Genomic DNA, 7561 nt, shown 5'->3' with positions numbered 1-7561 from the left:
TGAACTCTGGGGCTTTCATTTCAGATCCCCTTTTCTAATTCTTCTTAATCCTAAAGATTAATTTACTGATTTATGTTTAGTAGAAGTCTCTTCATTGAGAATGTGGCTGGATTTATAAATGAAATTATTTATAGCCATGCTTTTTGTTGTTTTAGTTGGGACCTCAGAATGAGCTCAAATGTCCACATGCTTATAGAAAGTGTTTTAAGTTTAGGTGGTGGTTCTCAGGTTAGCTTCTATACCGAGAATAGCATACTGAAGTTAGTATTTCCCACCATAGGAAAGGGTGGTAAAGTTAAAGATACGGTTTCTTTCCATGAGATTTTAATTCTTTACATACTACTTATAGTGTTAAGTGCCCAGAACAAAAAAGATACAAATGGAAATTTGCCAGAAGCAATCTTTTAGTCATGTTTGTCACAAAGGCTTAAAACCCTGTCTCATTCCCATTCTGTTTCTGATAAATGAGAAAAGTAATTCTCAGCTGGGCTTTATCCATGTGGAAACTTCTATAGTGAAGTCAATTCACTATACTTCTTCAGAAGCAGAATTTCTCCATAATCAGAATGCAGTTTATACTCAGTTGAAACAACTGGACACTCCATTCTACTTCACTTTAAATCAGGTTTCCCTATACCCAAATTCATAGTAACCTGCTTCCTCTGTAGCTTTTTTTATTTTATCCATCTGCTTACTTTGAAGCCTTTTAATCTCAAACTGGGAGTCTGGTGGTGGCATGGGAGTGTGAGTAAGCAAGTAAGTGGAAAAGATCTTAAAATGAATATATCATGGTATCAGACTTCCAGACTTTTTCAGAGTTTAATACTGTGCAGGGTCCAGAATGAGTGAATTATGGGTACTTAAAATTCAGTGGCTTCGTAGAACTCAGATGAATGCATTTAGCTGTAATTAATGTGCTGTATTTTCAGTTGGGTAATACCTGCTCTGTCAATGGCATCATATAACTAAGACAATGAGTATTGCTGGCGTTTCAGCACAAAGGAGACCCAGCTCTAGGTCTCCTTTACCTCAAACATAAATGGCATCTTCTCCCAGCTTCCTTAATTGCTAGCTGAAAACAGCACCTTGATAAAGAGCAGCTGTGGAAAAAATGACCCCAGGCAAGACTGAGGCTGATTGGAAGAGGGAAGTGCTCTGAAGAACTTGGTGTTTCTATAACTTTCCCCACTATTGAGGACTTACACTCTCAGACAAGTTAGTTTGCAGCCTTGGTGTCCTATGGGCATTCAGCAGTAATGAGTTCAATAGAACTGTGACAACAAAAACATCTATTTTCATTTGTAACTGGTCAGAAGATTGTCTGGCAAACAACTAGTCACAGTGATCCACGTGTTGTATGTATGTCTTCTAGGCTTGAGCTTTGCAAGTCATTACACCTAAGAATAAAGCTACACACCTTGAAAAAGCATCAGCTGATAATAAGCACAGCAACCCATGTGGTTAGCATCGCAGGTTACAAGGAAAGTATGCTCCAGTGCTCTGCTGTCTCCATTCAGTACAGAGACCGGTTCAATGACTCTGTCTTGATATTCAGAATCTTCTGTGAGACTGGATGTAGCTACCTGGCAGATCGTGACTTTCCACAACAGCTGGAACAAAGAAGCTGTTGGCCAATAAGAGGCAATTTATGAAGTTGGGAAACCGAACTTTCACAGAAACTGGACTGGACCAGGCAACTCATTGCCACAAGAGATAGGAATGATTGTGGTGCTAACCACTATGGACAGATCAGATGCAAAACTCGTTTCTTCAATTTACCTTTCTCCTAATCAGTTCTATACACACGTCCCTATAAACTAATCAAACTATTTCTCTTACAGGTTGTAAAGGACAAGATCATTTATGTTTTTAACTATTTGAGGTGTTTAGATGTTTTGGGGTGGGGGGCAGGGCTGTAAGTACCTGGATAGATATTTCTCTCTCACAACTTCTCCACTTTTTTCTTGTTGCATCCCACGTTTTGAAGGAAGGGAACTGAGTATGTTTGGCCAAGGTTTCACCAAGTGTTGATTTGGCCAAGGTTTCACCAAGTGTTGATTTACTGATGAGAAACTTCTGGCCTCCTGAATAATTATAGGGGCCATTTTAGGATTTCCCACACTGGTAGTGGTGAAGGAGTTGAAGGTGGAGAATGGAGGTAGGAAGTATGTATTGTTGCCACAAAATCCTGTTCTTTTAAAGTATATTCTATCCTTGCAGTTACGTGGCTTTCATTTTACTAAAGGATAAGAAGCTGATGTAGCTCCATGCTCCCAGTCCTAAATTTGCAGTATGTACTCTTACTCTTTTATTCTTAATAACCTGTACGGAGGCATTTTTCTACTGACTGACAATTTTATCTCCTCTAATTAAAGTTAAGATTTAATAAAACACAGTTTTCTCTTAATCCCTGCTGCTGACTATTGCACAGATTCGCCTAACTGTTTTTATTTTCTTGCACATGTGTGTTCATGCACCTGCATTGGTGCATTTGACCTGTGTATACTGTAGCATATAAGTTTCTTCCTAAAATCCAAATCTCTAGTTTTTGTGTAACCATTGACCAGATCTTCCCCAAAAAACCTTCCAAAAGCTTATTTTATGAACTTGCATATTTACTGGCATTTGGACCCTGGCATTGTATTATCCCCTACTTTCTGGAACTAAGTGGCTTGTTTGATTTAAATTCACTGTAAATGTTTGCTGGCTGTGTACAACTCAAGTGTTAAATAATGGCATTACGTAAGCCAGGTTGTAACCTTGTGCTGGTCCCAGGCTGTAGCTGTTTTCAGTAACCACAAGATAGTTGCTTTAAAAACTGATTAAAAGAATGAGTTTGTGCTCTTAAACTTTGTTGCTTCTCAGGATTTACTTTTGTTTACTCACTACATACCATAGGCTTTAAAATACAATTAGTCTTGCTTGTGGGCAAGGAATATTGTTATAGCCATGTCGGTCCCGGGATAATGAGACAAGGTGGGTGAGGTAATATCGTTTATTGGACCAACTTCCATTGGTGAGAGAGACAAAGCTTTTGAGCTTACACAGAGCTCTTCTTCAGAAAGTAAGAGTGTCATAGCTAAATACTGTGACGCTCTTAGTACCTTTACCAGCCTGAAGAGCTCTGTGTAGCTTGAAAGCTTGTCTCTCTCACCAACGGAAGTTGGTCCAATAAAAGATATTAGCTCGCCTACCTTGGCAAGGAATATAGACATTTTAGTCTGAAAATAAGTAGAGGATGCTATTCTGTAACGGGTGATTCCCTTTTGAGTTCTTATGAAGCGGGCGATTTTGTTAAGGTATTTAAATACAGACACTCCATTCTTTGAGTTAACTATTCCATTTGCTTAAGCATTTAGAAAGCCTAATTGGGGGGCTTCAGTCGATCTGCACATATATGTGTATATAATAAATTTCCTTCTGCTAAGGTTTCCTTTAGTAATTTTTTAAAAGATAATGTATTTCATAAGGTGACTTTTTAATATTTATTAACATCAGCATTAGTAGGCCTCTCCCTTCTTACAGTGAGGACATGGTTTAGTGATGGCCTCCGTCTGTGGGTGCAATTTTACATTTAATTACACCCAGAAAAAAAAGTTGATGTAAACGTCTGATATCTGACTTGATACGTGTGCTTGCACTTCACAGTGGAGGCAAAATTTGCAGCCACAAAGAAGGCAGACACTAGAGTACTAGCTGAACTAGCTCTTGGTGTTTTTGTCCTTTTAAAATATTTAACACGAGGGCTCATAATAGCTTAATAATTAAAGCAAAACATGTCCTTTATAGAAAAATAATTCTAAATGCAATTAATACACTTATGATGTGTGTCTCACTCCATGGTCCACGTTACTAGGTTAATATGAAATGTAATGATTTAGCACGTAACACTCTTCACATCCAAAGGACTAAATCAGGTCCTTGAATGTGCATGCCCATCTCTCATGGGCTTCTATTGGAGTCTTGTATGTGCATCCAAGTGCAGGATTTGGTCCATTTATGTATTTAGTATGACTAATTGGCTGATATACCATGACAATACAATACCTGTGCATAATCTAAGAAAGAAAGCAGACACTTGTTTATGTACAGTATTGTATAGCCAACTTTGCACTTTAGAAACTCTAGTCATTCATTTTCAGTACTGTACAATGTGCTTGTAAATACTCCTTTATTTTTGTTTCTGTTGTACTGATTGCTGCAGTCTGATACTAGTGAGATTTCATGGGAAAACATTAAAATTAAAATGTATTGTCCACTGTATGTATAAAATAAACTGTTAATGCAATTCTTGATATGCTGCTTCATTTCTTAACAGGCATAAATGTACATTGCATGCTTTCCAAATTCCACACTTGATTTTTTCCCCCACTTCTGGTGCCAGCAGTGGCAAAAGCAGAAAAGTTGTAAGGCTTTAACTTAGCATTTGGACTAGGATGTTAAAGTTCCTGATTAGGCTCTCAGGTTCTTACATACTGATACCTAATTGTCTCTAAGGGCTGGTCCACACTAACCCCCCAGTTCGAACTAAGATACGCAACTACGTGAATAACGTAGCTGAAGTCGAAGTACCTTAGTTCGAACTACAAGGTACTTACCGCGGGTCCACACGCGGCAGGCAGGCTCCCCCGTCGACTCCGCGTACTCCTCTCGTGGAGCAGGAGTACCGGCGTCGATGGCGAGCACTTACGGGATCGATTTATCGTGTCAAGACAAGACGCGATAAATCGATCCCAGAAGATCGATTGCTTACTGCCAAACCCGGAGGTAAGTATAGACGTACCCTCAGAAGCAGACAAGGTTCCAGGTTGCCTTTTATTAATCATGGCAGTAATGTCTATGACATGGACTGTTCTGATCCTTTACACCAGAGGTGGGCAAACTACTGCCCGCGGGCCACATCCAGCCCGCGGGACCCTCCTGCCCGGCCCCTGAGCTCCTGCCCCGGGAGGCGAGCCCCCGGCCCCTCCCCTACTGTTCCCCCTCCCCTGTAGCCTCAGCTCGCTCCGCCGCTGGTGCAATGCTCTGGGCGCCAGGGCTGCGAGCTCTTGCCGGGCAGCGCAGCTGCAGAGCCCGGCCTGACCCGGTGCTCTGTGCTACGTGGTGGCGTGGCTGCCTGTCCTGGTGCTCCAGGTAGCGCGGTAAGGGGGCAGGGAGCAGGGGGTGTTGGAGAGAGGGCAGAGGAGTTCGGGGTTGTGGTCAGGGGTGGGAGTGTGGATAGGCAGGGCCGCCGAGAGTGGGTTCGGGCCCCGGTGAGAAAAAAATGTTGGGCCCCCCAGCAAGGGCGGACCGGCTAAACAGGGCTGATGGGGGGGGGAGGGGGAACCGGGCCCCCTTCTGGACCGCCGGGTGCAGGTAAGGTGACGGGGGGGGGGGGAAGCCGGGCCCCCTTCCGGACCGCCGGGCCCCGGTAATTTGTACTGGCTTCCCCCCCCTCTCGTCAGCCCTGTGGATAGGGGTCGGGGTGGTCAGAGGGCGGGGACCACAGGGGTTGAATGGGGGCAGGGTCCCGGAGGGGGCAGTCAGGAAGGAGAGGGGGGGTTGGATGGGCTGGCGGGGGGCAGTCAGGGGACAGGGAAAAGGGGTGGTTGGATGGGGCAGGGGTCCCGTGGTGCCGTCAGGGAACGGGGGGGTTGGATGGGGCAGGAGTCCGGGGGGGCTTTCAGGGGGCAAGAAGCGGGGGGGGGGTCGGATAGGGGTCGGAGGCCGGGCCACGCCTGGCTGTTTGGGGAGGCACAGCCTCTCCTAACCAGCCCTCCATACAATTTCTGAAACCCAATGCGGCCCTCAGGCCAAAAAGTTTGCCTGCCTCTGCTTTACGTAATAGGTTATTGGGAACCATTCTAGCTAGGTGCTTTGAAGATGTAATCTCAGCCAGGTCCTGGTCTGCGTCCAAATGGAGTCTCTGCTCTTGATGTGGTCCTATCTAGAGCCTTCTTGCAAGATCACAAAGACCCAGTTCCGTTACTACCCAAATTTTCTTGTCTTGTTTTCCCTTTTCAATTCTGAGTTGGGAGCAGGGGAGAGAGCAGAGGTTCATATGCTTTTAACATTATTACCTGCTACTCCTGACCTATCTTAATGCGGCTCAGGGGGGATCTGGAGGAAGACTTATTCTGCCCCTCTAGGCTGGAGGATATTTGTGGTGATACCAAACATGGGGATAGAAGGAATCTAAAGTCTCTGAAGCTGAAGAGTTAACATAGATCCTGCTAATGCTTATTCCTTGCATTTCTACTCTGTCCCTAATGATTTGCATTGCTGGGGCGAAATGCCAACATGAGGTGTTTTTGGCATTGAGAGAATAGGATGAGAAACTTATGGAACATAAATTCAAGATGACCGTTAGCCTACAGTTGCTGTGCAAAGTCCCTATCTTTCAGTACTCATCTTGAGACTATTCATGCCATTTTTGGTGTAAGTAGCTCACAATAGCCTCTAGGGTATATTCTGATTTCACGTATTCCCTCTCAGTGCCAATCATGCTCTTGAGAATGTCTGTCTGCGGATTCCACTGGGCATCTGAGGGACCCAGGACTGTGGTCTTTCATGTGCACAATCTCTCCCCTGCTTGATATTAGTACCTTCAGGGGCTATGGCCTAATATTTGAGGTGAGACTCACTGGTTGATCTCTGAATAGAGTAAATTGAGGAAAGAGTTGGGTACTTCACTTTAAAAAAAAAAAAAAAAAAAAAAAAGACACTTACCAACCACATATTTGGTCTGAAAATTGTGACTGCACACTCGATAAACTACTCAATGTTCTAATTTGTATTCTAACTTTTGTCCATCTAAGACTTGTCCCTTTTTTGACTTTGCATTTCAAATAATTATAGTAGTAGGGAATATTTCTCTTTGAATAAATTAAAATGAGTATTGTTATTGCATTTGCACTAAATTGAAAACATACAGAACATTCTTAACACTCTGAGAAGATAAAGAATGCCACGTGCATACGCCTAACTGATAAGGTGATTTGGTACTTCAGTATTGCTATTGGGCAGGTTACGTCAGTAGGTACCTGGAGCAGGGGAAGAAATTGTACTTCCTAACTAGTAGTAGGACCAGTTTCACCCACATCTGCAGCCTCCTCTGTTGTTCCAATACCAAAGATGCCAGATAAGTTGCATTGATCTGGTTTATTAGCTTTCCTTTGATGATTGGCTAGTTCTGCTAAGAAGTTGTTTAGTAGTTGCTGATGTATGGACCTATTCCTCCAAACTGCCAGTAGGTGTCATACCAGTTGCAGGAAATATTTGTGTTTGCGGGTGCGTGTTTGGTTCCTTCACTTCGCTGGAAAAAGTAAATATTACACCTGTGACTTAGCCTTAGTAAAGTCAAAGTTCATTTCATAAATTAAGCAAAACCCAAGGGAAGCAGAATGCTGAAAATGTCCTCAAGAAATGTGATATGCTTTAAAAACAACCAGCTTGCAGGGTTTTCAACACCCCCTGCCCCCCCTCCGGGGTATCTACGAGCAAATGTCCATGTCCTTGCCCACATTCCTTTTGCCACCCCAACCAGTCATCTTAACTCTGCTGAACATGCAAATAAAAAGGT

The sequence above is a fragment of the Emys orbicularis genome, chromosome 3 (genome assembly GCF_028017835.1).
Source record: "Emys orbicularis isolate rEmyOrb1 chromosome 3, rEmyOrb1.hap1, whole genome shotgun sequence".
Lineage (NCBI taxonomy): Eukaryota > Metazoa > Chordata > Testudines > Emydidae > Emys > Emys orbicularis.
The sequence above is the reverse complement of the archived record's forward strand: the minus strand, read 5'-3'. Positions refer to the sequence as shown.